The sequence below is a fragment of the Schistocerca piceifrons genome, chromosome 2, assembly GCF_021461385.2.
Source record: "Schistocerca piceifrons isolate TAMUIC-IGC-003096 chromosome 2, iqSchPice1.1, whole genome shotgun sequence".
Classification (NCBI taxonomy): domain Eukaryota; kingdom Metazoa; phylum Arthropoda; class Insecta; order Orthoptera; family Acrididae; genus Schistocerca; species Schistocerca piceifrons.
In genome coordinates, this window is record NC_060139.1 from 43,984,852 (window position 1) to 44,009,196 (window position 24,345).

General features: G+C 52.0%; 55 non-coding genes across 55 annotated transcripts; 17 read left to right on the plus strand and 38 right to left on the minus strand.

Annotated features, from left to right (window-relative positions):
* Window positions 1-149: 149 nt before the first annotated feature.
* Window positions 150-221, plus strand: Trnap-agg. Its single transcript has one exon. It is a non-coding gene; the product is annotated as a tRNA-Pro (tRNA).
* Window positions 222-415: 194 nt separating this feature from the next.
* Window positions 416-488, minus strand: Trnav-aac. The gene has a single exon. It is a non-coding gene; the product is annotated as a tRNA-Val (tRNA).
* A 158-nt stretch (window positions 489-646) lies between these two features.
* On the minus strand, window positions 647-719 carry Trnav-cac. The gene has a single exon. It is a non-coding gene; the product is annotated as a tRNA-Val (tRNA).
* A 402-nt stretch (window positions 720-1,121) lies between these two features.
* Trnap-agg lies at window positions 1,122-1,193 on the plus strand. Its single transcript has one exon. It is a non-coding gene; the product is annotated as a tRNA-Pro (tRNA).
* A 193-nt stretch (window positions 1,194-1,386) lies between these two features.
* Trnav-aac lies at window positions 1,387-1,459 on the minus strand. Its single transcript has one exon. It is a non-coding gene; the product is annotated as a tRNA-Val (tRNA).
* Window positions 1,460-1,617: 158 nt separating this feature from the next.
* Window positions 1,618-1,690, minus strand: Trnav-cac. Its single transcript has one exon. It is a non-coding gene; the product is annotated as a tRNA-Val (tRNA).
* Window positions 1,691-2,092: 402 nt separating this feature from the next.
* Trnap-agg lies at window positions 2,093-2,164 on the plus strand. Its single transcript has one exon. It is a non-coding gene; the product is annotated as a tRNA-Pro (tRNA).
* Window positions 2,165-2,357: 193 nt separating this feature from the next.
* On the minus strand, window positions 2,358-2,430 carry Trnav-aac. The gene has a single exon. It is a non-coding gene; the product is annotated as a tRNA-Val (tRNA).
* A 158-nt stretch (window positions 2,431-2,588) lies between these two features.
* Window positions 2,589-2,661, minus strand: Trnav-cac. The gene has a single exon. It is a non-coding gene; the product is annotated as a tRNA-Val (tRNA).
* A 402-nt stretch (window positions 2,662-3,063) lies between these two features.
* Trnap-agg lies at window positions 3,064-3,135 on the plus strand. Its single transcript has one exon. It is a non-coding gene; the product is annotated as a tRNA-Pro (tRNA).
* Window positions 3,136-3,328: 193 nt separating this feature from the next.
* Window positions 3,329-3,401, minus strand: Trnav-aac. The gene has a single exon. It is a non-coding gene; the product is annotated as a tRNA-Val (tRNA).
* A 158-nt stretch (window positions 3,402-3,559) lies between these two features.
* On the minus strand, window positions 3,560-3,632 carry Trnav-cac. The gene has a single exon. It is a non-coding gene; the product is annotated as a tRNA-Val (tRNA).
* A 402-nt stretch (window positions 3,633-4,034) lies between these two features.
* Window positions 4,035-4,106, plus strand: Trnap-agg. Its single transcript has one exon. It is a non-coding gene; the product is annotated as a tRNA-Pro (tRNA).
* A 194-nt stretch (window positions 4,107-4,300) lies between these two features.
* Window positions 4,301-4,373, minus strand: Trnav-aac. The gene has a single exon. It is a non-coding gene; the product is annotated as a tRNA-Val (tRNA).
* A 158-nt stretch (window positions 4,374-4,531) lies between these two features.
* On the minus strand, window positions 4,532-4,604 carry Trnav-cac. Its single transcript has one exon. It is a non-coding gene; the product is annotated as a tRNA-Val (tRNA).
* Window positions 4,605-5,271: 667 nt separating this feature from the next.
* On the minus strand, window positions 5,272-5,344 carry Trnav-aac. Its single transcript has one exon. It is a non-coding gene; the product is annotated as a tRNA-Val (tRNA).
* Window positions 5,345-5,502: 158 nt separating this feature from the next.
* Trnav-cac lies at window positions 5,503-5,575 on the minus strand. Its single transcript has one exon. It is a non-coding gene; the product is annotated as a tRNA-Val (tRNA).
* Window positions 5,576-5,977: 402 nt separating this feature from the next.
* Window positions 5,978-6,049, plus strand: Trnap-agg. Its single transcript has one exon. It is a non-coding gene; the product is annotated as a tRNA-Pro (tRNA).
* Window positions 6,050-6,243: 194 nt separating this feature from the next.
* Trnav-aac lies at window positions 6,244-6,316 on the minus strand. The gene has a single exon. It is a non-coding gene; the product is annotated as a tRNA-Val (tRNA).
* A 158-nt stretch (window positions 6,317-6,474) lies between these two features.
* Window positions 6,475-6,547, minus strand: Trnav-cac. The gene has a single exon. It is a non-coding gene; the product is annotated as a tRNA-Val (tRNA).
* A 402-nt stretch (window positions 6,548-6,949) lies between these two features.
* Trnap-agg lies at window positions 6,950-7,021 on the plus strand. The gene has a single exon. It is a non-coding gene; the product is annotated as a tRNA-Pro (tRNA).
* Window positions 7,022-7,214: 193 nt separating this feature from the next.
* Trnav-aac lies at window positions 7,215-7,287 on the minus strand. Its single transcript has one exon. It is a non-coding gene; the product is annotated as a tRNA-Val (tRNA).
* A 158-nt stretch (window positions 7,288-7,445) lies between these two features.
* Trnav-cac lies at window positions 7,446-7,518 on the minus strand. Its single transcript has one exon. It is a non-coding gene; the product is annotated as a tRNA-Val (tRNA).
* Window positions 7,519-7,920: 402 nt separating this feature from the next.
* Trnap-agg lies at window positions 7,921-7,992 on the plus strand. The gene has a single exon. It is a non-coding gene; the product is annotated as a tRNA-Pro (tRNA).
* Window positions 7,993-8,185: 193 nt separating this feature from the next.
* On the minus strand, window positions 8,186-8,258 carry Trnav-aac. The gene has a single exon. It is a non-coding gene; the product is annotated as a tRNA-Val (tRNA).
* Window positions 8,259-8,416: 158 nt separating this feature from the next.
* On the minus strand, window positions 8,417-8,489 carry Trnav-cac. Its single transcript has one exon. It is a non-coding gene; the product is annotated as a tRNA-Val (tRNA).
* A 402-nt stretch (window positions 8,490-8,891) lies between these two features.
* On the plus strand, window positions 8,892-8,963 carry Trnap-agg. Its single transcript has one exon. It is a non-coding gene; the product is annotated as a tRNA-Pro (tRNA).
* Window positions 8,964-9,156: 193 nt separating this feature from the next.
* Window positions 9,157-9,229, minus strand: Trnav-aac. The gene has a single exon. It is a non-coding gene; the product is annotated as a tRNA-Val (tRNA).
* A 158-nt stretch (window positions 9,230-9,387) lies between these two features.
* Window positions 9,388-9,460, minus strand: Trnav-cac. The gene has a single exon. It is a non-coding gene; the product is annotated as a tRNA-Val (tRNA).
* Window positions 9,461-9,862: 402 nt separating this feature from the next.
* Trnap-agg lies at window positions 9,863-9,934 on the plus strand. Its single transcript has one exon. It is a non-coding gene; the product is annotated as a tRNA-Pro (tRNA).
* A 193-nt stretch (window positions 9,935-10,127) lies between these two features.
* On the minus strand, window positions 10,128-10,200 carry Trnav-aac. Its single transcript has one exon. It is a non-coding gene; the product is annotated as a tRNA-Val (tRNA).
* Window positions 10,201-10,358: 158 nt separating this feature from the next.
* Trnav-cac lies at window positions 10,359-10,431 on the minus strand. The gene has a single exon. It is a non-coding gene; the product is annotated as a tRNA-Val (tRNA).
* A 402-nt stretch (window positions 10,432-10,833) lies between these two features.
* On the plus strand, window positions 10,834-10,905 carry Trnap-agg. Its single transcript has one exon. It is a non-coding gene; the product is annotated as a tRNA-Pro (tRNA).
* Window positions 10,906-11,098: 193 nt separating this feature from the next.
* Trnav-aac lies at window positions 11,099-11,171 on the minus strand. The gene has a single exon. It is a non-coding gene; the product is annotated as a tRNA-Val (tRNA).
* Window positions 11,172-11,329: 158 nt separating this feature from the next.
* Window positions 11,330-11,402, minus strand: Trnav-cac. The gene has a single exon. It is a non-coding gene; the product is annotated as a tRNA-Val (tRNA).
* Window positions 11,403-11,804: 402 nt separating this feature from the next.
* Window positions 11,805-11,876, plus strand: Trnap-agg. The gene has a single exon. It is a non-coding gene; the product is annotated as a tRNA-Pro (tRNA).
* Window positions 11,877-12,069: 193 nt separating this feature from the next.
* Window positions 12,070-12,142, minus strand: Trnav-aac. The gene has a single exon. It is a non-coding gene; the product is annotated as a tRNA-Val (tRNA).
* Window positions 12,143-12,300: 158 nt separating this feature from the next.
* Window positions 12,301-12,373, minus strand: Trnav-cac. The gene has a single exon. It is a non-coding gene; the product is annotated as a tRNA-Val (tRNA).
* Window positions 12,374-12,775: 402 nt separating this feature from the next.
* On the plus strand, window positions 12,776-12,847 carry Trnap-agg. The gene has a single exon. It is a non-coding gene; the product is annotated as a tRNA-Pro (tRNA).
* Window positions 12,848-13,040: 193 nt separating this feature from the next.
* Trnav-aac lies at window positions 13,041-13,113 on the minus strand. Its single transcript has one exon. It is a non-coding gene; the product is annotated as a tRNA-Val (tRNA).
* Window positions 13,114-13,271: 158 nt separating this feature from the next.
* Trnav-cac lies at window positions 13,272-13,344 on the minus strand. The gene has a single exon. It is a non-coding gene; the product is annotated as a tRNA-Val (tRNA).
* Window positions 13,345-13,746: 402 nt separating this feature from the next.
* On the plus strand, window positions 13,747-13,818 carry Trnap-agg. Its single transcript has one exon. It is a non-coding gene; the product is annotated as a tRNA-Pro (tRNA).
* Window positions 13,819-14,011: 193 nt separating this feature from the next.
* On the minus strand, window positions 14,012-14,084 carry Trnav-aac. Its single transcript has one exon. It is a non-coding gene; the product is annotated as a tRNA-Val (tRNA).
* A 158-nt stretch (window positions 14,085-14,242) lies between these two features.
* On the minus strand, window positions 14,243-14,315 carry Trnav-cac. Its single transcript has one exon. It is a non-coding gene; the product is annotated as a tRNA-Val (tRNA).
* A 402-nt stretch (window positions 14,316-14,717) lies between these two features.
* Trnap-agg lies at window positions 14,718-14,789 on the plus strand. Its single transcript has one exon. It is a non-coding gene; the product is annotated as a tRNA-Pro (tRNA).
* A 194-nt stretch (window positions 14,790-14,983) lies between these two features.
* Trnav-aac lies at window positions 14,984-15,056 on the minus strand. Its single transcript has one exon. It is a non-coding gene; the product is annotated as a tRNA-Val (tRNA).
* A 158-nt stretch (window positions 15,057-15,214) lies between these two features.
* Window positions 15,215-15,287, minus strand: Trnav-cac. Its single transcript has one exon. It is a non-coding gene; the product is annotated as a tRNA-Val (tRNA).
* Window positions 15,288-15,689: 402 nt separating this feature from the next.
* On the plus strand, window positions 15,690-15,761 carry Trnap-agg. The gene has a single exon. It is a non-coding gene; the product is annotated as a tRNA-Pro (tRNA).
* A 194-nt stretch (window positions 15,762-15,955) lies between these two features.
* Window positions 15,956-16,028, minus strand: Trnav-aac. Its single transcript has one exon. It is a non-coding gene; the product is annotated as a tRNA-Val (tRNA).
* Window positions 16,029-16,186: 158 nt separating this feature from the next.
* Trnav-uac lies at window positions 16,187-16,259 on the minus strand. Its single transcript has one exon. It is a non-coding gene; the product is annotated as a tRNA-Val (tRNA).
* Window positions 16,260-16,661: 402 nt separating this feature from the next.
* On the plus strand, window positions 16,662-16,733 carry Trnap-agg. The gene has a single exon. It is a non-coding gene; the product is annotated as a tRNA-Pro (tRNA).
* Window positions 16,734-16,927: 194 nt separating this feature from the next.
* Window positions 16,928-17,000, minus strand: Trnav-aac. Its single transcript has one exon. It is a non-coding gene; the product is annotated as a tRNA-Val (tRNA).
* A 158-nt stretch (window positions 17,001-17,158) lies between these two features.
* On the minus strand, window positions 17,159-17,231 carry Trnav-uac. Its single transcript has one exon. It is a non-coding gene; the product is annotated as a tRNA-Val (tRNA).
* Window positions 17,232-23,016: 5,785 nt separating this feature from the next.
* Trnav-aac lies at window positions 23,017-23,089 on the minus strand. The gene has a single exon. It is a non-coding gene; the product is annotated as a tRNA-Val (tRNA).
* Window positions 23,090-23,247: 158 nt separating this feature from the next.
* Window positions 23,248-23,320, minus strand: Trnav-cac. Its single transcript has one exon. It is a non-coding gene; the product is annotated as a tRNA-Val (tRNA).
* Between the last annotated feature and the right edge of the window lie 1,025 nt (window positions 23,321-24,345).

Below are 24,345 nucleotides of genomic sequence, written 5' to 3' on the forward strand. Positions count from 1 at the left end.
GGCAGCTCTACATGAAGGTACCAATAGCCCAGGAAGGCCGCCGACCGCGGGAATTCGCGCCGCCCCCATCCCGCCAGCGTACACGAGACTTCCAGGGCACCCTGGACGACATCTAGGGACTGCAATAATTGGCATTCGCCGTGTCACAGGGCTCGTTGGTCTAGGGGTATGATTCCTGCTTAGGGTGCAGGAGGTCCCGAGTTCAAATCCCGGACGAGCCCTAGCGTTTTGTGCAAACTGATCGCACGTCAGTGGCTGAGTCAGCGCAAAAAGCTCGCCGTCAATATCAAATGAATTTCTTATTCGATGTGAGCAATTGACACTCTGGTCCGACGCGTGAAGGCGATTACGAAGGTTTCGGGTACAGATGGTAGCAGATGCATGTTAGTAAGTCTTGCTTAAAGTGATGAAAAAGTGTTTCCGCCCGGGATCGAACCGGGGACCTTCTGCGTGTTAGGCAGACGTGATAACCGCTACACCACGGAAACTGCTTGTGAGCACCTTACTTCACAGACAACTTGTAGTGATGTTGCCATCGTAACTAAAAAATTCAATAAATGTGGTACTTGCAAAACGAAGGGACATGCAGCAGATCCACACACGACGTGGCTCATTGGAGGACAATACGACATAGGCAAGAAAATACTGTTCCCGCCCGGGATCGAACCGGGGACCTTCTGCGTGTGAAGCAAACGTGATAACCGCTACACTACGGAAACGACGGACCCGAGGAGTCCATCCTTGTTCACTCGAACTTGCCTCAGCCTTTCTCTAGTCCGCGAATGCACACACGACAGTTCTTTTGTCAGCCTGGAACCCATCACAGCCGAGGGCTCAAGAAGTCTTCGGGGTGCTCGAGAGGGTGTCTGCCGTAGCACCCCTAACGAGATAGCGGCGTTTCGCGCAGTCGTTATTGCAAGTCATATCAGCAAAAGCAATCACTTTCTCAGCAGCAGGCAGTGCGAGCCCAGCGGCAGCTCTACATGAAGGTACCAATAGCCCAGGAAGGCCGCCGACCGCGGGAATTCGCGCCGCCCCCATCCCGCCAGCGTACACGAGACTTCCAGGGCACCCTGGACGACATCTAGGGACTGCAATAATTGGCATTCGCCGTGTCACAGGGCTCGTTGGTCTAGGGATATGATTCCTGCTTAGGGTGCAGGAGGTCCCGGGTTCAAATCCCGGACGAGCCCTAGCGTTTTGTGCAAACTGATCGCACGTCAGTGGCTGAGTCAGCGCAAAAAGCTCGCCGTCAATATCAAATGAATTTCTTATTCGATGCGAGCAATTGACACTCTGGTCCGACGCGTGAAGGCGTTACGAAGGTTTCGGGTACAGATGGTAGCAGATGCATGTTAGTAAGTCTTGCTTAAAGTGATGAAAAAGTGTTTCCGCCCGGGATCGAACCGGGGACCTTCTGCGTGTTAGGCAGACGTGATAACCGCTACACCACGGAAACTGCTTATGATCGCCTTACTTCACAGACAACTTGTAGTGATGTTGCCATCGTAACTAAAAAATTCAATAAATGTGGTACTTGCAAAACGAAGGGACATGCAGCAGATCCACACACGACGTGGCTCATTGGAGGACAATACGACATAGGCAAGAAAATACTGTTCCCGCCCGGGATCGAACCGGGGACCTTCCGCGTGTGAAGCAGACGTGATAACCGCTACACTACGGAAACGACGGACCCGAGGAGTCCATCCTTGTTCACTCGAACTTGCCTCAGCCTTTCTCTAGTCCGCGAATGCACACACGACAGTTCTTTTGTCAGCCTGGAACCCATCACAGCCGAGGGCTCAATAAGTCTTCGGGGTGCTCGAGAGGGTGTCTGCCGTAGCACCCCTAACGAGATAGCGGCGTTTCGCGCAGTCGTTATTGCAAGTCATATCAGCAAAAGCAATCACTTTCTCAGCAGCAGGCAGTGCGAGCCCAGCGGCAGCTCTACATGAAGGTACCAATAGCCCAGGAAGGCCGCCGACCGCGGGAATTCGCGCCGCCCCCATCCCGCCAGCGTACACGAGACTTCCAGGGCACCCTGGACGACATCTAGGGACTGCAATAATTGGCATTCGCCGTGTCACAGGGCTCGTTGGTCTAGGGATATGATTCCTGCTTAGGGTGCAGGAGGTCCCGGGTTCAAATCCCGGACGAGCCCTAGCGTTTTGTGCAAACTGATCGCACGTCAGTGGCTGAGTCAGCGCAAAAAGCTCGCCGTCAATATCAAATGAATTTCTTATTCGATGCGAGCAATTGACACTCTGGTCCGACGCGTGAAGGCGTTACGAAGGTTTCGGGTACAGATGGTAGCAGATGCATGTTAGTAAGTCTTGCTTAAAGTGATGAAAAAGTGTTTCCGCCCGGGATCGAACAGGGGACCTTCTGCGTGTTAGGCAGACGTGATAACCGCTACACCACGGAAACTGCTTATGATCGCCTTACTTCACAGACAACTTGTAGTGATGTTGCCATCGTAACTAAAAAATTCAATAAATGTGGTACTTGCAAAACGAAGGGACATGCAGCAGATCCACACACGACGTGGCTCATTGGAGGACAATACGACATAGGCAAGAAAATACTGTTCCCGCCCGGGATCGAACCGGGGACCTTCTGCGTGTGAAGCAGACGTGATAACCGCTACACTACGGAAACGACGGACCCGAGGAGTCCATCCTTGTTCACTCGAACTTGCCTCAGCCTTTCTCTAGTCCGCGAATGCACACACGACAGTTCTTTTGTCAGCCTGGAACCCATCACAGCCGAGGGCTCAAGAAGTCTTCGGGGTGCTCGAGAGGGTGTCTGCCGTAGCACCCCTAACGAGATAGCGGCGTTTCGCGCAGTCGTTATTGCAAGTCATATCAGCAAAAGCAATCACTTTCTCAGCAGCAGGCAGTGCGAGCCCAGCGGCAGCTCTACATGAAGGTACCAATAGCCCAGGAAGGCCGCCGACCGCGGGAATTCGCGCCGCCCCCATCCCGCCAGCGTACACGAGACTTCCAGGGCACCCTGGACGACATCTAGGGACTGCAATAATTGGCATTCGCCGTGTCACAGGGCTCGTTGGTCTAGGGATATGATTCCTGCTTAGGGTGCAGGAGGTCCCGGGTTCAAATCCCGGACGAGCCCTAGCGTTTTGTGCAAACTGATCGCACGTCAGTGGCTGAGTCAGCGCAAAAAGCTCGCCGTCAATATCAAATGAATTTCTTATTCGATGCGAGCAATTGACACTCTGGTCCGACGCGTGAAGGCGTTACGAAGGTTTCGGGTACAGATGGTAGCAGATGCATGTTAGTAAGTCTTGCTTAAAGTGATGAAAAAGTGTTTCCGCCCGGGATCGAACCGGGGACCTTCTGCGTGTTAGGCAGACGTGATAACCGCTACACCACGGAAACTGCTTATGATCGCCTTACTTCACAGACAACTTGTAGTGATGTTGCCATCGTAACTAAAAAATTCAATAAATGTGGTACTTGCAAAACGAAGGGACATGCAGCAGATCCACACACGACGTGGCTCATTGGAGGACAATACGACATAGGCAAGAAAATACTGTTCCCGCCCGGGATCGAACCGGGGACCTTCCGCGTGTGAAGCAGACGTGATAACCGCTACACTACGGAAACGACGGACCCGAGGAGTCCATCCTTGTTCACTCGAACTTGCCTCAGCCTTTCTCTAGTCCGCGAATGCACACACGACAGTTCTTTTGTCAGCCTGGAACCCATCACAGCCGAGGGCTCAAGAAGTCTTCGGGGTGCTCGAGAGGGTGTCTGCCGTAGCACCCCTAACGAGATAGCGGCGTTTCGCGCAGTCGTTATTGCAAGTCATATCAGCAAAAGCAATCACTTTCTCAGCAGCAGGCAGTGCGAGCCCAGCGGCAGCTCTACATGAAGGTACCAATAGCCCAGGAAGGCCGCCGACCGCGGGAATTCGCGCCGCCCCCATCCCGCCAGCGTACACGAGACTTCCAGGGCACCCTGGACGACATCTAGGGACTGCAATAATTGGCATTCGCCGTGTCACAGGGCTCGTTGGTCTAGGGATATGATTCCTGCTTAGGGTGCAGGAGGTCCCGGGTTCAAATCCCGGACGAGCCCTAGCGTTTTGTGCAAACTGATCGCACGTCAGTGGCTGAGTCAGCGCAAAAAGCTCGCCGTCAATATCAAATGAATTTCTTATTCGATGTGAGCAATTGACACTCTGGTCCGACGCGTGAAGGCGATTACGAAGGTTTCGGGTACAGATGGTAGCAGATGCATGTTAGTAAGTCTTGCTTAAAGTGATGAAAAAGTGTTTCCGCCCGGGATCGAACCGGGGACCTTCTGCGTGTTAGGCAGACGTGATAACCGCTACACCACGGAAACTGCTTGTGAGCACCTTACTTCACAGACAACTTGTAGTGATGTTGCCATCGTAACTAAAAAATTCAATAAATGTGGTACTTGCAAAACGAAGGGACATGCAGCAGATCCACACACGACGTGGCTCATTGGAGGACAATACGACATAGGCAAGAAAATACTGTTCCCGCCCGGGATCGAACCGGGGACCTTCTGCGTGTGAAGCAAACGTGATAACCGCTACACTACGGAAACGACGGACCCGAGGAGTCCATCCTTGTTCACTCGAACTTGCCTCAGCCTTTCTCTAGTCCGCGAATGCACACACGACAGTTCTTTTGTCAGCCTGGAACCCATCACAGCCGAGGGCTCAAGAAGTCTTCGGGGTGCTCGAGAGGGTGTCTGCCGTAGCACCCCTAACGAGATAGCGGCGTTTCGCGCAGTCGTTATTGCAAGTCATATCAGCAAAAGCAATCACTTTCTCAGCAACAGGCAGTGCGAGCCCAGCGGCAGCTCTACATGAAGGTACCAATAGCCCAGGAAGGCCGCCGACCGCGGGAATTCGCGCCGCCCCCATCCCGCCAGCGTACACGAGACTTCCAGGGCACCCTGGACGACATCTAGGGACTGCAATAATTGGCATTCGCCGTGTCACAGGGCTCGTTGGTCTAGGGGTTGATTCCTGCTTAGGGTGCAGGAGGTCCCGGGTTCAAATCCCGGACGAACCCTAGCGTTTTGTGCAAACTGATCGCACGTCAGTGGCTGAGTCAGCGCAAAAAGCTCGCCGTCAATATCAAATGAATTTCTTATTCGATGTGAGCAATTGACACTCTGGTCCGACGCGTGAAGGCGATTACGAAGGTTTCGGGTACAGATGGTAGCAGATGCATGTTAGTAAGTCTTGCTTAAAGTGATGAAAAAGTGTTTCCGCCCGGGATCGAACCGGGGACCTTCTGCGTGTTAGGCAGACGTGATAACCGCTACACCACGGAAACTGCTTGTCAGCACCTTACTTCACAGACAACTTGTAGTGATGTTGCCATCGTAACTAAAAAATTCAATAAATGTGGTACTTGCAAAACGAAGGGACATGCAGCAGATCCACACACGACGTGGCTCATTGGAGGACAATACGACATAGGCAAGAAAATACTGTTCCCGCCCGGGATCGAACCGGGGACCTTCTGCGTGTGAAGCAAACGTGATAACCGCTACACTACGGAAACGACGGACCCGAGGAGTCCATCCTTGTTCACTCGAACTTGCCTCAGCCTTTCTCTAGTCCGCGAATGCACACACGACAGTTCTTTTGTCAGCCTGGAACCCATCACAGCCGAGGGCTCAAGAAGTCTTCGGGGTGCTCGAGAGGGTGTCTGCCGTAGCACCCCTAACGAGATAGCGGCGTTTCGCGCAGTCGTTATTGCAAGTCATATCAGCAAAAGCAATCACTTTCTCAGCAGCAGGCAGTGCGAGCCCAGCGGCAGCTCTACATGAAGGTACCAATAGCCCAGGAAGGCCGCCGACCGCGGGAATTCGCGCCGCCCCCATCCCGCCAGCGTACACGAGACTTCCAGGGCACCCTGGACGACATCTAGGGACTGCAATAATTGGCAGTCGCCGTGTCACAGGGCTCGTTGGTCTAGGGGTATGATTCCTGCTTAGGGTGCAGGAGGTCCCGGGTTCAAGTCCCGGACGAGCCCTAGCGTTTTGTGCAAACTGATCGCACGTCAGTGGCTGAGTCAGCGCAAAAAGCTCGCCGTCAATATCAAATGAATTTCTTATTCGATGTGAGCAATTGACACTCTGGTCCGACGCGTGAAGGCGATTACGAAGGTTTCGGGTACAGATGGTAGCAGATGCATGTTAGTAAGTCTTGCTTAAAGTGATGAAAAAGTGTTTCCGCCCGGGATCGAACCGGGGACCTTCTGCGTGTTAGGCAGACGTGATAACCGCTACACCACGGAAACTGCTTGTCAGCACCTTACTTCACAGACAACTTGTAGTGATGTTGCCATCGTAACTAAAAAATTCAATAAATGTGGTACTTGCAAAACGAAGGGACATGCAGCAGATCCACACACGACGTGGCTCATTGGAGGACAATACGACATAGGCAAGAAAATACTGTTCCCGCCCGGGATCGAACCGGGGACCTTCTGCGTGTGAAGCAAACGTGATAACCGCTACACTACGGAAACGACGGACCCGAGGAGTCCATCCTTGTTCACTCGAACTTGCCTCAGCCTTTCTCTAGTCCGCGAATGCACACACGACAGTTCTTTTGTCAGCCTGGAACCCATCACAGCCGAGGGCTCAAGAAGTCTTCGGGGTGCTCGAGAGGGTGTCTGCCGTAGCACCCCTAACGAGATAGCGGCGTTTCGCGCAGTCGTTATTGCAAGTCATATCAGCAAAAGCAATCACTTTCTCAGCAGCAGGCAGTGCGAGCCCAGCGGCAGCTCTACATGAAGGTACCAATAGCCCAGGAAGGCCGCCGACCGCGGGAATTCGCGCCGCCCCCATCCCGCCAGCGTACACGAGACTTCCAGGGCACCCTGGACGACATCTAGGGACTGCAATAATTGGCATTCGCCGTGTCACAGGGCTCGTTGGTCTAGGGATATGATTCCTGCTTAGGGTGCAGGAGGTCCCGGGTTCAAATCCCGGACGAGCCCTAGCGTTTTGTGCAAACTGATCGCACGTCAGTGGCTGAGTCAGCGCAAAAAGCTCGCCGTCAATATCAAATGAATTTCTTATTCGATGCGAGCAATTGACACTCTGGTCCGACGCGTGAAGGCGTTACGAAGGTTTCGGGTACAGATGGTAGCAGATGCATGTTAGTAAGTCTTGCTTAAAGTGATGAAAAAGTGTTTCCGCCCGGGATCGAACCGGGGACCTTCTGCGTGTTAGGCAGACGTGATAACCGCTACACCACGGAAACTGCTTATGATCGCCTTACTTCACAGACAACTTGTAGTGATGTTGCCATCGTAACTAAAAAATTCAATAAATGTGGTACTTGCAAAACGAAGGGACATGCAGCAGATCCACACACGACGTGGCTCATTGGAGGACAATACGACATAGGCAAGAAAATACTGTTCCCGCCCGGGATCGAACCGGGGACCTTCTGCGTGTGAAGCAGACGTGATAACCGCTACACTACGGAAACGACGGACCCGAGGAGTCCATCCTTGTTCACTCGAACTTGCCTCAGCCTTTCTCTAGTCCGCGAATGCACACACGACAGTTCTTTTGTCAGCCTGGAACCCATCACAGCCGAGGGCTCAAGAAGTCTTCGGGGTGCTCGAGAGGGTGTCTGCCGTAGCACCCCTAACGAGATAGCGGCGTTTCGCGCAGTCGTTATTGCAAGTCATATCAGCAAAAGCAATCACTTTCTCAGCAGCAGGCAGTGCGAGCCCAGCGGCAGCTCTACATGAAGGTACCAATAGCCCAGGAAGGCCGCCGACCGCGGGAATTCGCGCCGCCCCCATCCCGCCAGCGTACACGAGACTTCCAGGGCACCCTGGACGACATCTAGGGACTGCAATAATTGGCATTCGCCGTGTCACAGGGCTCGTTGGTCTAGGGATATGATTCCTGCTTAGGGTGCAGGAGGTCCCGGGTTCAAATCCCGGACGAGCCCTAGCGTTTTGTGCAAACTGATCGCACGTCAGTGGCTGAGTCAGCGCAAAAAGCTCGCCGTCAATATCAAATGAATTTCTTATTCGATGCGAGCAATTGACACTCTGGTCCGACGCGTGAAGGCGTTACGAAGGTTTCGGGTACAGATGGTAGCAGATGCATGTTAGTAAGTCTTGCTTAAAGTGATGAAAAAGTGTTTCCGCCCGGGATCGAACCGGGGACCTTCTGCGTGTTAGGCAGACGTGATAACCGCTACACCACGGAAACTGCTTATGATCGCCTTACTTCACAGACAACTTGTAGTGATGTTGCCATCGTAACTAAAAAATTCAATAAATGTGGTACTTGCAAAACGAAGGGACATGCAGCAGATCCACACACGACGTGGCTCATTGGAGGACAATACGACATAGGCAAGAAAATACTGTTCCCGCCCGGGATCGAACCGGGGACCTTCTGCGTGTGAAGCAGACGTGATAACCGCTACACTACGGAAACGACGGACCCGAGGAGTCCATCCTTGTTCACTCGAACTTGCCTCAGCCTTTCTCTAGTCCGCGAATGCACACACGACAGTTCTTTTGTCAGCCTGGAACCCATCACAGCCGAGGGCTCAAGAAGTCTTCGGGGTGCTCGAGAGGGTGTCTGCCGTAGCACCCCTAACGAGATAGCGGCGTTTCGCGCAGTCGTTATTGCAAGTCATATCAGCAAAAGCAATCACTTTCTCAGCAGCAGGCAGTGCGAGCCCAGCGGCAGCTCTACATGAAGGTACCAATAGCCCAGGAAGGCCGCCGACCGCGGGAATTCGCGCCGCCCCCATCCCGCCAGCGTACACGAGACTTCCAGGGCACCCTGGACGACATCTAGGGACTGCAATAATTGGCATTCGCCGTGTCACAGGGCTCGTTGGTCTAGGGATATGATTCCTGCTTAGGGTGCAGGAGGTCCCGGGTTCAAATCCCGGACGAGCCCTAGCGTTTTGTGCAAACTGATCGCACGTCAGTGGCTGAGTCAGCGCAAAAAGCTCGCCGTCAATATCAAATGAATTTCTTATTCGATGCGAGCAATTGACACTCTGGTCCGACGCGTGAAGGCGTTACGAAGGTTTCGGGTACAGATGGTAGCAGATGCATGTTAGTAAGTCTTGCTTAAAGTGATGAAAAAGTGTTTCCGCCCGGGATCGAACCGGGGACCTTCTGCGTGTTAGGCAGACGTGATAACCGCTACACCACGGAAACTGCTTATGATCGCCTTACTTCACAGACAACTTGTAGTGATGTTGCCATCGTAACTAAAAAATTCAATAAATGTGGTACTTGCAAAACGAAGGGACATGCAGCAGATCCACACACGACGTGGCTCATTGGAGGACAATACGACATAGGCAAGAAAATACTGTTCCCGCCCGGGATCGAACCGGGGACCTTCTGCGTGTGAAGCAGACGTGATAACCGCTACACTACGGAAACGACGGACCCGAGGAGTCCATCCTTGTTCACTCGAACTTGCCTCAGCCTTTCTCTAGTCCGCGAATGCACACACGACAGTTCTTTTGTCAGCCTGGAACCCATCACAGCCGAGGGCTCAAGAAGTCTTCGGGGTGCTCGAGAGGGTGTCTGCCGTAGCACCCCTAACGAGATAGCGGCGTTTCGCGCAGTCGTTATTGCAAGTCATATCAGCAAAAGCAATCACTTTCTCAGCAGCAGGCAGTGCGAGCCCAGCGGCAGCTCTACATGAAGGTACCAATAGCCCAGGAAGGCCGCCGACCGCGGGAATTCGCGCCGCCCCCATCCCGCCAGCGTACACGAGACTTCCAGGGCACCCTGGACGACATCTAGGGACTGCAATAATTGGCATTCGCCGTGTCACAGGGCTCGTTGGTCTAGGGATATGATTCCTGCTTAGGGTGCAGGAGGTCCCGGGTTCAAATCCCGGACGAGCCCTAGCGTTTTGTGCAAACTGATCGCACGTCAGTGGCTGAGTCAGCGCAAAAAGCTCGCCGTCAATATCAAATGAATTTCTTATTCGATGCGAGCAATTGACACTCTGGTCCGACGCGTGAAGGCGTTACGAAGGTTTCGGGTACAGATGGTAGCAGATGCATGTTAGTAAGTCTTGCTTAAAGTGATGAAAAAGTGTTTCCGCCCGGGATCGAACCGGGGACCTTCTGCGTGTTAGGCAGACGTGATAACCGCTACACCACGGAAACTGCTTATGATCGCCTTACTTCACAGACAACTTGTAGTGATGTTGCCATCGTAACTAAAAAATTCAATAAATGTGGTACTTGCAAAACGAAGGGACATGCAGCAGATCCACACACGACGTGGCTCATTGGAGGACAATACGACATAGGCAAGAAAATACTGTTCCCGCCCGGGATCGAACCGGGGACCTTCTGCGTGTGAAGCAGACGTGATAACCGCTACACTACGGAAACGACGGACCCGAGGAGTCCATCCTTGTTCACTCGAACTTGCCTCAGCCTTTCTCTAGTCCGCGAATGCACACACGACAGTTCTTTTGTCAGCCTGGAACCCATCACAGCCGAGGGCTCAAGAAGTCTTCGGGGTGCTCGAGAGGGTGTCTGCCGTAGCACCCCTAACGAGATAGCGGCGTTTCGCGCAGTCGTTATTGCAAGTCATATCAGCAAAAGCAATCACTTTCTCAGCAGCAGGCAGTGCGAGCCCAGCGGCAGCTCTACATGAAGGTACCAATAGCCCAGGAAGGCCGCCGACCGCGGGAATTCGCGCCGCCCCCATCCCGCCAGCGTACACGAGACTTCCAGGGCACCCTGGACGACATCTAGGGACTGCAATAATTGGCATTCGCCGTGTCACAGGGCTCGTTGGTCTAGGGATATGATTCCTGCTTAGGGTGCAGGAGGTCCCGGGTTCAAATCCCGGACGAGCCCTAGCGTTTTGTGCAAACTGATCGCACGTCAGTGGCTGAGTCAGCGCAAAAAGCTCGCCGTCAATATCAAATGAATTTCTTATTCGATGCGAGCAATTGACACTCTGGTCCGACGCGTGAAGGCGTTACGAAGGTTTCGGGTACAGATGGTAGCAGATGCATGTTAGTAAGTCTTGCTTAAAGTGATGAAAAAGTGTTTCCGCCCGGGATCGAACCGGGGACCTTCTGCGTGTTAGGCAGACGTGATAACCGCTACACCACGGAAACTGCTTATGATCGCCTTACTTCACAGACAACTTGTAGTGATGTTGCCATCGTAACTAAAAAATTCAATAAATGTGGTACTTGCAAAACGAAGGGACATGCAGCAGATCCACACACGACGTGGCTCATTGGAGGACAATACGACATAGGCAAGAAAATACTGTTCCCGCCCGGGATCGAACCGGGGACCTTCTGCGTGTGAAGCAGACGTGATAACCGCTACACTACGGAAACGACGGACCCGAGGAGTCCATCCTTGTTCACTCGAACTTGCCTCAGCCTTTCTCTAGTCCGCGAATGCACACACGACAGTTCTTTTGTCAGCCTGGAACCCATCACAGCCGAGGGCTCAAGAAGTCTTCGGGGTGCTCGAGAGGGTGTCTGCCGTAGCACCCCTAACGAGATAGCGGCGTTTCGCGCAGTCGTTATTGCAAGTCATATCAGCAAAAGCAATCACTTTCTCAGCAGCAGGCAGTGCGAGCCCAGCGGCAGCTCTACATGAAGGTACCAATAGCCCAGGAAGGCCGCCGACCGCGGGAATTCGCGCCGCCCCCATCCCGCCAGCGTACACGAGACTTCCAGGGCACCCTGGACGACATCTAGGGACTGCAATAATTGGCATTCGCCGTGTCACAGGGCTCGTTGGTCTAGGGATATGATTCCTGCTTAGGGTGCAGGAGGTCCCGGGTTCAAATCCCGGACGAGCCCTAGCGTTTTGTGCAAACTGATCGCACGTCAGTGGCTGAGTCAGCGCAAAAAGCTCGCCGTCAATATCAAATGAATTTCTTATTCGATGCGAGCAATTGACACTCTGGTCCGACGCGTGAAGGCGTTACGAAGGTTTCGGGTACAGATGGTAGCAGATGCATGTTAGTAAGTCTTGCTTAAAGTGATGAAAAAGTGTTTCCGCCCGGGATCGAACCGGGGACCTTCTGCGTGTTAGGCAGACGTGATAACCGCTACACCACGGAAACTGCTTATGATCGCCTTACTTCACAGACAACTTGTAGTGATGTTGCCATCGTAACTAAAAAATTCAATAAATGTGGTACTTGCAAAACGAAGGGACATGCAGCAGATCCACACACGACGTGGCTCATTGGAGGACAATACGACATAGGCAAGAAAATACTGTTCCCGCCCGGGATCGAACCGGGGACCTTCTGCGTGTGAAGCAGACGTGATAACCGCTACACTACGGAAACGACGGACCCGAGGAGTCCATCCTTGTTCACTCGAACTTGCCTCAGCCTTTCTCTAGTCCGCGAATGCACACACGACAGTTCTTTTGTCAGCCTGGAACCCATCACAGCCGAGGGCTCAAGAAGTCTTCGGGGTGCTCGAGAGGGTGTCTGCCGTAGCACCCCTAACGAGATAGCGGCGTTTCGCGCAGTCGTTATTGCAAGTCATATCAGCAAAAGCAATCACTTTCTCAGCAGCAGGCAGTGCGAGCCCAGCGGCAGCTCTACATGAAGGTACCAATAGCCCAGGAAGGCCGCCGACCGCGGGAATTCGCGCCGCCCCCATCCCGCCAGCGTACACGAGACTTCCAGGGCACCCTGGACGACATCTAGGGACTGCAATAATTGGCATTCGCCGTGTCACAGGGCTCGTTGGTCTAGGGATATGATTCCTGCTTAGGGTGCAGGAGGTCCCGGGTTCAAATCCCGGACGAGCCCTAGCGTTTTGTGCAAACTGATCGCACGTCAGTGGCTGAGTCAGCGCAAAAAGCTCGCCGTCAATATCAAATGAATTTCTTATTCGATGCGAGCAATTGACACTCTGGTCCGACGCGTGAAGGCGTTACGAAGGTTTCGGGTACAGATGGTAGCAGATGCATGTTAGTAAGTCTTGCTTAAAGTGATGAAAAAGTGTTTCCGCCCGGGATCGAACCGGGGACCTTCTGCGTGTTAGGCAGACGTGATAACCGCTACACCACGGAAACTGCTTATGATCGCCTTACTTCACAGACAACTTGTAGTGATGTTGCCATCGTAACTAAAAAATTCAATAAATGTGGTACTTGCAAAACGAAGGGACATGCAGCAGATCCACACACGACGTGGCTCATTGGAGGACAATACGACATAGGCAAGAAAATACTGTTCCCGCCCGGGATCGAACCGGGGACCTTCTGCGTGTGAAGCAGACGTGATAACCGCTACACTACGGAAACGACGGACCCGAGGAGTCCATCCTTGTTCACTCGAACTTGCCTCAGCCTTTCTCTAGTCCGCGAATGCACACACGACAGTTCTTTTGTCAGCCTGGAACCCATCACAGCCGAGGGCTCAAGAAGTCTTCGGGGTGCTCGAGAGGGTGTCTGCCGTAGCACCCCTAACGAGATAGCGGCGTTTCGCGCAGTCGTTATTGCAAGTCATATCAGCAAAAGCAATCACTTTCTCAGCAGCAGGCAGTGCGAGCCCAGCGGCAGCTCTACATGAAGGTACCAATAGCCCAGGAAGGCCGCCGACCGCGGGAATTCGCGCCGCCCCCATCCCGCCAGCGTACACGAGACTTCCAGGGCACCCTGGACGACATCTAGGGACTGCAATAATTGGCATTCGCCGTGTCACAGGGCTCGTTGGTCTAGGGATATGATTCCTGCTTAGGGTGCAGGAGGTCCCGGGTTCAAATCCCGGACGAGCCCTAGCGTTTTGTGCAAACTGATCGCACGTCAGTGGCTGAGTCAGCGCAAAAAGCTCGCCGTCAATATCAAATGAATTTCTTATTCGATGCGAGCAATTGACACTCTGGTCCGACGCGTGAAGGCGTTACGAAGGTTTCGGGTACAGATGGTAGCAGATGCATGTTAGTAAGTCTTGCTTAAAGTGATGAAAAAGTGTTTCCGCCCGGGATCGAACCGGGGACCTTCTGCGTGTTAGGCAGACGTGATAACCGCTACACCACGGAAACTGCTTATGATCGCCTTACTTCACAGACAACTTGTAGTGATGTTGCCATCGTAACTAAAAAATTCAATAAATGTGGTACTTGCAAAACGAAGGGACATGCAGCAGATCCACACACGACGTGGCTCATTGGAGGACAATACGACATAGGCAAGAAAATACTGTTCCCGCCCGGGATCGAACCGGGGACCTTCTGCGTGTGAAGCAGACGTGATAACCGCTACACTACGGAAACGACGGACCCGAGGAGTCCATCCTTGTTCACTCGAACTTGCCTCAGCCTTTCTCTAGTCCGCGAATGCACACACGACAGTTCTTTTGTCAGCCTGGAACCCATCACAGCCGAGGGCTCAAGAAGTCTTCGGGGTGCTCGAGAGGGTGTCTGCCGTAGCACCCCTAACGAGATAGCGGCGTTTCGCGCAGTCGTTATTGCAAGTCATATCAGCAAAAGCAATCACTTTCTCAGCAGCAGGCAGTGCGAGCCCAGCGGCAGCTCTACATGAAGGTACCAATAGCCCAGGAAGGCCGCCGACCGCGGGAATTCGCGCCGCCCCCATCCCGCCAGCGTACACGAGACTTCCAGGGCACCCTGGACGACATCTAGGGACTGCAATAATTGGCATTCGCCGTGTCACAGGGCTCGTTGGTCTAGGGGTATGATTCCTGCTTAGGGTGCAGGAGGTCCCGGGTTCAAATCCCGGACGAGCCCTAGCGTTTTGTGCAAACTGATCGCACGTCAGTGGCTGAGTCAGCGCAAAAAGCTCGCCGTCAATATCAAATGAATTTCTTATTCGATGTGAGCAATTGACACTCTGGTCCGACGCGTGAAGGCGATTACGAAGGTTTCGGGTACAGATGGTAGCAGATGCATGTTAGTAAGTCTTGCTTAAAGTGATGAAAAAGTGTTTCCGCCCGGGATCGAACCGGGGACCTTCTGCGTGTTAGGCAGACGTGATAACCGCTACACCACGGAAACTGCTTGTGAGCACCTTACTTCACAGACAACTTGTAGTGATGTTGCCATCGTAACTAAAAAATTCAATAAATGTGGTACTTGCAAAACGAAGGGACATGCAGCAGATCCACACACGACGTGGCTCATTGGAGGACAATACGACATAGGCAAGAAAATACTGTTCCCGCCCGGGATCGAACCGGGGACCTTCTGCGTGTGAAGCAAACGTGATAACCGCTACACTACGGAAACGACGGACCCGAGGAGTCCATCTTTGTTCACTCGAACTTGCCTCAGCCTTTCTCTAGTCCGCGAATGCACACACGACAGTTCTTTTGTCAGCCTGGAACCCATCACAGCCGAGGGCTCAAGAAGTCTTCGGGGTGCTCGAGAGGGTGTCTGCCGTAGCACCCCTAACGAGATAGCGGCGTTTCGCGCAGTCGTTATTGCAAGTCATATCAGCAAAAGCAATCACTTTCTCAGCAGCAGGCAGTGCGAGCCCAGCGGCAGCTCTACATGAAGGTACCAATAGCCCAGGAAGGCCGCCGACCGCGGGAATTCGCGCCGCCCCCATCCCGCCAGCGTACACGAGACTTCCAGGGCACCCTGGACGACATCTAGGGACTGCAATAATTGGCAGTCGCCGTGTCACAGGGCTCGTTGGTCTAGGGGTATGATTCCTGCTTAGGGTGCAGGAGGTCCCGGGTTCAAGTCCCGGACGAGCCCTAGCGTTTTGTGCAAACTGATCGCACGTCAGTGGCTGAGTCAGCGCAAAAAGCTCGCCGTCAATATCAAATGAATTTCTTATTCGATGTGAGCAATTGACACTCTGGTCCGACGCGTGAAGGCGATTACGAAGGTTTCGGGTACAGATGGTAGCAGATGCATGTTAGTAAGTCTTGCTTAAAGTGATGAAAAAGTGTTTCCGCCCGGGATCGAACCGGGGACCTTCTGCGTGTTAGGCAGACGTGATAACCGCTACACCACGGAAACTGCTTGTCAGCACCTTACTTCACAGACAACTTGTAGTGATGTTGCCATCGTAACTAAAAAATTCAATAAATGTGGTACTTGCAAAACGAAGGGACATGCAGCAGATCCACACACGACGTGGCTCATTGGAGGACAATACGACATAGGCAAGAAAATACTGTTCCCGCCCGGGATCGAACCGGGGACCTTCTGCGTGTAAAGCAAACGTGATAACCGCTACACTACGGAAACGACGGACCCGAGGAGTCCATCCTTGTTCACTCGAACTTGCCTCAGCCTTTCTCTAGTCCGCGAATGCACACACGACAGTTCTTTTGTCAGCCTGGAACCCATCACAGCCGAGGGCTCAAGAAGTCTTCGGGGTGCTCGAGAGGGTGTCTGCCGTAGCACCCCTAACGAGATAGCGGCGTTTCGCGCAGTCGTTATTGCAAGTCATATCAGCAAAAGCAATCACTTTCTCAGCAGCAGGCAGTGCGAGCCCAGCGGCAGCTCTACATGAAGGTACCAATAGCCCAGGAAGGCCGCCGACCGCGGGAATTCGCGCCGCCCCCATCCCGCCAGCGTACACGAGACTTCCAGGGCACCCTGGACGACATCTAGGGACTGCAATAATTGGCAGTCGCCGTGTCACAGGGCTCGTTGGTCTAGGGGTATGATTCCTGCTTAGGGTGCAGGAGGTCCCGGGTTCAAGTCCCGGACGAGCCCTAGCGTTTTGTGCAAACTGATCGCACGTCAGTGGCTGAGTCAGCGCAAAAAGCTCGCCGTCAATATCAAATGAATTTCTTATTCGATGTGAGCAATTGACACTCTGGTCCGACGCGTGAAGGCGATTACGAAGGTTTCGGGTACAGATGGTAGCAGATGCATGTTAGTAAGTCTTGCTTAAAGTGATGAAAAAGTGTTTCCGCCCGGGATCGAACCGGGGACCTTCTGCGTGTTAGGCAGACGTGATAACCGCTACACCACGGAAACTGCTTGTCAGCACCTTACTTCACAGACAACTTGTAGTGATGTTGCCATCGTAACTAAAAAATTCAATAAATGTGGTACTTGCAAAACGAAGGGACATGCAGCAGATCCACACACGACGTGGCTCATTGGAGGACAATACGACATAGGCAAGAAAATACTGTTCCCGCCCGGGATCGAACCGGGGACCTTCTGCGTGTAAAGCAAACGTGATAACCGCTACACTACGGAAACGACGGACCCGAGGAGTCCATCCTTGTTCACTCGAACTTGCCTCAGCCTTTCTCTAGTCCGCGAATGCACACACGACAGTTCTTTTGTCAGCCTGGAACCCATCACAGCCGAGGGCTCAAGAAGTCTTCGGGGTGCTCGAGAGGGTGTCTGCCGTAGCACCCCTAACGAGATAGCGGCGTTTCGCGCAGTCGTTATTGCAAGTCATATCAGCAAAAGCAATCACTTTCTCAGCAGCAGGCAGTGCGAGCCCAGCGGCAGCTCTACATGAAGGTACCAATAGCCCAGGAAGGCCGCCGACCGCGGGAATTCGCGCCGCCCCCATCCCGCCAGCGTACACGAGACTTCCAGGGCACCCTGGACGACATCTAGGGATAGTTCCGCTTTAGACGCCGTGCAGTGTGGACGTGCCTAGTCTTCCGCTCCGCCGTAGCGTTACGTATAGTGGGCTATCGTTTTTGTTTACGTGTTGTGTTGCAACTTCTGAGAGTATTTCTCCGTCGTTGTTTCGTACCTTGTGTTACTTTCTGTCCTTATTTCAGTGTTTTTTGTGTAGCGGTTTCGACCGCATATTTTGAAAATGTCGTCCCAGGTTATTCCTCGTCAGGCTACAGTTAGTTTTGCTTTTGACAAGTCAACCCGCCATGTGCAACCTAGTTCTCTTGAGATTCATGATTGGTTGGTAGATACCTTTGGTGTTCATTCGGATCAGGTGCACACTGCTTATTTTGATACCGAACTGTATGTTTTCTTTGTTAAGTTTATGGACCCACTTCAGGTTGATAAAATTCTTTCTAAATACGGTCATCAAGTTCTCTTTCGGCATCGGGATGATTCTGTAAGTACCGTGCTGCTTTCCAATGCTTCCATTACGTACACCAGTGTTCGTGTTTACAACCTTCCACCGGAGGTGGATAATGTCTATCTTAAGGAGGGTCTACAGAAGTATGGTGATATAAAGAGCATTCGCCTTGAACGCTGGTCAAGCCAACATCGCCTGCAATGTTACAGTGGTATTCGTTCAGTCGAAATGCACGTTAAGCAGAATATTCCATCTCACCTGCAGATCGGTGGATATCGTGTCCATGTAACATATAGTGGTCAGGTTGGCACCTGTTTTTTGTGCAATGAAAGTGGTCACGTGCGTACCGACTGTCCGCGGAGAGTTTTTTGTTTTAAAAAATTCTCTCGAACAGCGTCGCAAGTTAACGGTCGCTGACCTCGTTGCAGGTGGTTCTGCTCTTGGTGTAGCACAGTCCAGTGGTAGTAGCGCCCCGCCACAGGTTTTGCGCAACCCTGACACAGAATTTCCTCCTTTGCGTGCTAAATCTGATGTTGTTCCGTCTGTCCCTCAGGTGGGTGTGCCACTTTTGAATAATAAGAGGCGTCGCCCACACGATGGAAATAGTACGGATGAGGATCTCCCTGAGATGCCCCAGTCCGAGCGACCGGCATCCTCCGAGCCACTGTGTACTGTAGCTGCTCCCTGCCCTCCTGAGGTAGCGGTTCCGGTAGCGGCTGCTGGCGCTCCTCCGGCCTCCGACGCAGCTTCTCTCGAGTCGGGTCGTCGGTCGGGCCTGTTGGCGCCGTCTTCCGAACCGACTTCGATGTCACAACAAGTGGAGCCGCGACAACTTCCTGCTTCGCTGCCCCATACCTCTGCCAGCGGAGCTGCTCCGCTTCCTTCCAACTCTGCTGCCTCGGACCTTCCTGCTCACGTTTCGCCTCCGTGCAGTCCATGTTTGCCGGAAGCTAGTGCAGGTGTTGACCATTCCGTTTTGTCGGATGTTTCCCCCGCGACCCCGGATCCCGCATGTGGACCGGCGCGGGTGGTGTCGGATACAGAACTTGACCCTCCTACGTCACCGGCGGCTGAAGCTTCCTTGCCCGTCAGCCGACGCAAGTTACGCGTTCAGCCGAACGTTAATGCTGTTCGTAAAAAACCGAAGCGTAAGGGATCCGCGGAACGGGGTAGCAGTCCCCCTACCTCGGATGCCTCCGTCTCCCTTGCTATGGACTGTGACGTTGGTGCGTCGGTGTAGGTGATTTCCTTTCTCGCTTTTCTCTCTATGGTTCAAGCATACACCTTTCTTACCTTAAATCTTAACCGTATTGAGTCCGACGTTCGCATTGCCTCTTTGCGGCAGTTTCTTTACGACGCCTGTGCGGACGTAGTTTTCTTGCAGGAAGTGTTGTTTTCTGATCTCTCTCTACCTGGATTTCAAACTGTTTTTAATGTCGCGCCGGAATATTCAACAGGAACTGCTCTTTTCTTTCGAGAGGGCATTCCTATTACTGACATTGAATTCCTTGACTCTGGCCGTGGGATTGGTTGTCGTCTTTTTGATCTCCGCCTCGTTGTTTTGTATGCCCCCTCTGGTTCGGGTCACACTGTGGCTCGCTCGCGCTTTTATAAAGAAGAGCTTATTTATCTTTTGCGCCAGAGTCCTCGGAGTCTCCTGCTCGGAGGCGATTTTAATTGTGTTTTACGCCCTGAAGACCAGTCCCCCAATTTTAATTATTGCCGTGATTTACATGACTTAGTTCGTACGATGCATCTGCGTGATGTTTGGGAACACAAATATCCAACCCTGGTGAAATATACGTTTTTTACCGCGTCCTCATGCAGTAGACTCGACAGATTCTATTTATCTGATTTTTTATGTGATAAAATTCTTTCTGTCGATGTTATTCCTACTAGTTTTTCTGACCATTGTGCTTTTACTGCAACTGTAAATCTTAGTCACCAACCTGCAAAACTTTATCGTTCCCAGTGGATGTTAAATGTTTCCCACCTTGCCGACAGTGCTATGGATGATGTTATAAGTGCCGTGTGGGAGCGATGTCTTCGCTCTGTTCCGCGTTACCCCTCCTTGCTGGTTTGGTGGACTGCGTTTGCCAAGCCCAAGATTCGTCAGACTTTGATTTTTTACTGTGCTGCAAGGGCGCGTGATTTTAAGAACACGTATGAATATTACTACTCTGTCCTGCGTGAACTATATGACGCGGCGGGTACCTCTCCTCTGCGGATCCATGATGTTCGTCGTATTAAAGCCAAGCTCTTGAGCCTTAAACGACGACAGATGGATGGTCTGCGAGTTAAGTCGAAACCTCACTCTCTTGTTGAAGGTGAGCTGACATCCTTGTACCACCTGCTAAGGCATCAGACTCGTCGTCGTCGCTCCTTCATCTCTTCTCTTACGGTGGATGATGGGCGACAGCTTATTGCACAGGAGGAAATGGTTCGTGCTCTTCACCAATATTACACTAGTCTATATTCTGCCGATGATTCTGGTGAGTCTCTTTCGGAAGATGTCTTTGGGGATCTAACTGCGACGATCGCGCCTGACGCGAACGGCGAATTTCTCCGGGAGTTCCAGGTAGATGAGGTTTTCGATTTTATTGCTCGCTCTCCGTCCAGTAAATCGCCGGGTCCAGACGGCCTGCCTAAAGAATTTTATCTCCGTTTTTGGCCTCTTTTGGGTGGCATTTTTACGCAGATTTTAAATGAGATTGTCAGGGGGATGGATGTGCCTGCCGATTTTAAAGTAGGGAAAATTGTTTTAATTCCGAAGTCTTCTGGTCGTTTATCTGCTGCCAATCTTCGTCCGCTCACATTGCTGAATTTTGACTACAAGACAGCTGCTAGAGCGCTCAATAGCCGGTTGTCCTCTCTGCTTCGGGGTGTGATTGGTGCACATCAATGTTGTTTTCATGATAGATCTATTCTGACACCAGTAGCCGAATATCGGGATGTTGTCTCGGTTGCGGCGGTTACAAACGTACATTGTGCCTTTGCCTTCCTTGATTTTCATAAGGCTTTTGATCACGTCAGTCATGTGTTTTTAGATCGTGTTTTAGGTACAATAGGTTTTAACGCTTCATCACGTGGTGTTCTTGGCAATTTGTATAGGGGAATAACAGCTCGGGTGTCAGTCAATGGGCAGCTGACGCCGCCCATTGCTATCCGCCGCGGAGTGCCTCAGGGTAGTCCGCTCTCTATGTCTTTATTCGTATTGTCCCTGGAACCACTGCTTCGGACTATTGCTCTCAAGCTTCAGGGTATGTCCCTCTCTGGTGGGAAGCTCTCGGTTAAGGCATATGCGGATGATGTCGTTGTTCTCCTCCGTCAACGTGATGATATCCCGTTGTTGAAAGGGGCAGTTGATGCATACTGTCGTGTCTCTGGAGCGCGTCTCAATCAGGGTAAATGTAAGTTCCTTGATATTCGAGGATTTCGCGATGCTGACGTCCCTTGGGCCACTGTTGTCGATCGCCATACGTCCTTGGGGATTATCATTGATCGGTGTCCTCTAAAAATGGTGGCTCTCAATTGGAAATCGGTCACCGAGAAGATACAGGGGGCTCTGATGGTCCATGAGCAGCGCTCTGCTACCATTTTGCAAAAAGTCAGAATTTTAGACACCTACGTTCTATGTAAAGCTTATTATGTTGCTCAGCTGTTCCCACTTCCCATGATGGTGGCGAAAAGGTTGCGCCAATTGTCTAGCAGGTTTATATGGAAGGGCCATCTATTCAAGTTACGTTACGAGGTAATGACGAAACCGCGTATCTCCGGAGGCTTGGGCCTCTCTGACATTACTCGCAAGGCGTCTGCTTTGTACGTCCGCCGAACGACTCTTATTGTTACGCAAGAAGTGACTTCAATTACATCCAGGCTTTTTACTGTTGTGCGTCCGGCGAGCCTTGCTCCACCTGTCGATGTCGGACGCCTAAATTTTAAGTTGAAACACATTCGGGAATTTTACATTGCGGTGAGTTACCTCGGTGACGTCTTCTTGCGGCGACCGGTGCCAACGACCAAGGGCTTGATTGCCCGCTGGGAGGGGCTGGCCGGTCCCAATCCAATAGAACTGGCGTCTCCATCTGTGTCCTGGAGGAACGTCTGGAAGAACGTTAGTCTGCCGATCCACTCTATGGCCGTGGCGTCCACGTGGTATAGGGTAATAAATAATTTGGTTCCCACCAATGTACGACTGCACCGTATTGGTCTTTCTGACACGGACACCTGTACTCGGTGTGGTCTCCTGGATACCCTTGAACATCGATTCACCTGCTGTGGGCACCTTGCTAATTGGCGTTGGCTCAGGAAACAACTTGCTTTTGTCACTAGGTCTGCTGAAGCCGCTTATACTATTGACATCATCGTCCGGCCCGATTCTTCCTTTTTTCCGCGGACGAAGCTCCATACCGTCATGTGGTTGATTGGCCATTTCGTACATTTTGTCAACAGTTGTCATGAAGAGGATGGACACCTAGCGTTTCGGCAGTACATGCTTACTGCTTACTGGCAGCGCTTGCGATTGCCAGGCCTCCGAGATGATTTTGCCAATATGCTTAGCCTGACATTTGAAAGAGAGGGTGTTGGCTAAGGTCACCTGTGTGAGACATTTTCTTTTATACTGTTTCTGGATTTGCCGCCTTTATGTATGTTTCTTCTCTACACCAGGACGGAAGTTTTCGTGTTTTAATCTTTATTTCAGTCAGCAGTCTACATAAAAAAAAAAAAAAAAAAGGGGTATGATTCCTGCTTAGGGTGCAGGAGGTCCCGGGTTCAAATCCCGGACGAGCCCTAGCGTTTTGTGCAAACTGATCGCACGTCAGTGGCTGAGTCAGCGCAAAAAGCTCGCCGTCAATATCAAATGAATTTCTTATTCGATGTGAGCAATTGACACTCTGGTCCGACGCGTGAAGGCGATTACGAAGGTTTCGGGTACAGATGGAAGCAGATGCATGTTAGTAAGTCTTGCTTAAAGTGATGAAAAAGTGTTTCCGCCCGGGATCGAACCGGGGACCTTCTGCGTGTTAGGCAGACGTGATAACCGCTACACCACGGAAACTGCTTGTGTGCAACTTACTTCACAGACAACTTGTAGTGATGTTGCCAACGTAACTAAAAAATTCAATAAATGTGGTACTTGCAAAACGAAGGGACATGCAGCAGATCCACACACGACGTGGCTCATTGGAGGACAATACGACATAGGCAATAAAATACTGTTCCCGCCCGGGATCGAACCGGGGACCTTCTGCGTGTGAAGCAAACGTGATAACCGCTACACTACGGAAACGACGGACCCGAGGAGTCCATCCTTGTTCACTCGAACTTGCCTCAGCCTTTCTCTAGTCCGCGAATGCACACACGACAGTTCTTTTGTCAGCCTGGAACCCATCACAGCCGAGGGCTCAAGAAGTCTTCGGGGTGCTCGAGAGGGTGTCTGCCGTAGCACCCCTAACGAGATAGCGACGTTTCGCGCAGTCGTTATTGCAAGTCATATCAGCAAAAGCAATCACTTTCTCAGCAGCAGGCAGTGCGAGCCCAGCGGCAGCTCTACAAGAAGGTACCAATAGCCCAGGAAGGCCGCCGACCGCGGGAATTCGCGCCGCCCCCGTCCCGCCAGCGTACACGAGACTTCCAGGGCACCCTGGACGACATCTAGGGACTGCAATAATTGGCATTCGCCGTGTCACAGGGCTCGTTGGTCTACATTCTGGCTTTAGCCGTCGCCGCGGTCGGACGTGCTTGTTGCTTGCTCCGCATACGCTTGCGCAATCGCCGGTGTTTTGTGTTTACGTACAGCTGTCTGTGCATTTTCGTAGTGTTATTGCATTTGGTGGTCCTGATAAGTGTTTTTGAAGTGTTATTGTCCATTCTCCGTTTCGTTCTTCGTCGCGATTTCGGTTTGTACCGGAATTTCGTCGGCACGGAAGATCATGTCTGACACCGTCAGGAAGAATACGTTAGTCTTCTCGTTCGAGAAGGAAACCCGGCCGGTCCAACCCACTGCACTGGAGATCCATGACTGGCTCACAGAGGTAATCTGTATCAATTCTGACTCTGTTCACACCACGCAGTTAGATGCTGAAAAATACTGTGTTTATGTTAAATTTCTGAACTCCGTGACTATCGATAAGTTACTTGCAAAATGGGGTAATTCTGTTGAATTTGTTCATCGAGATGGTTCAAAAAGTAATGTTTCTGTTCGAAAACCTGATATCATGTACACCAACGTGAGGATTTTGAACGTTCCTATCGAAGTTGACAATCAGTTGATCAAAGACGCTCTATCTAAATATGGGGAAGTTAAATCCATCT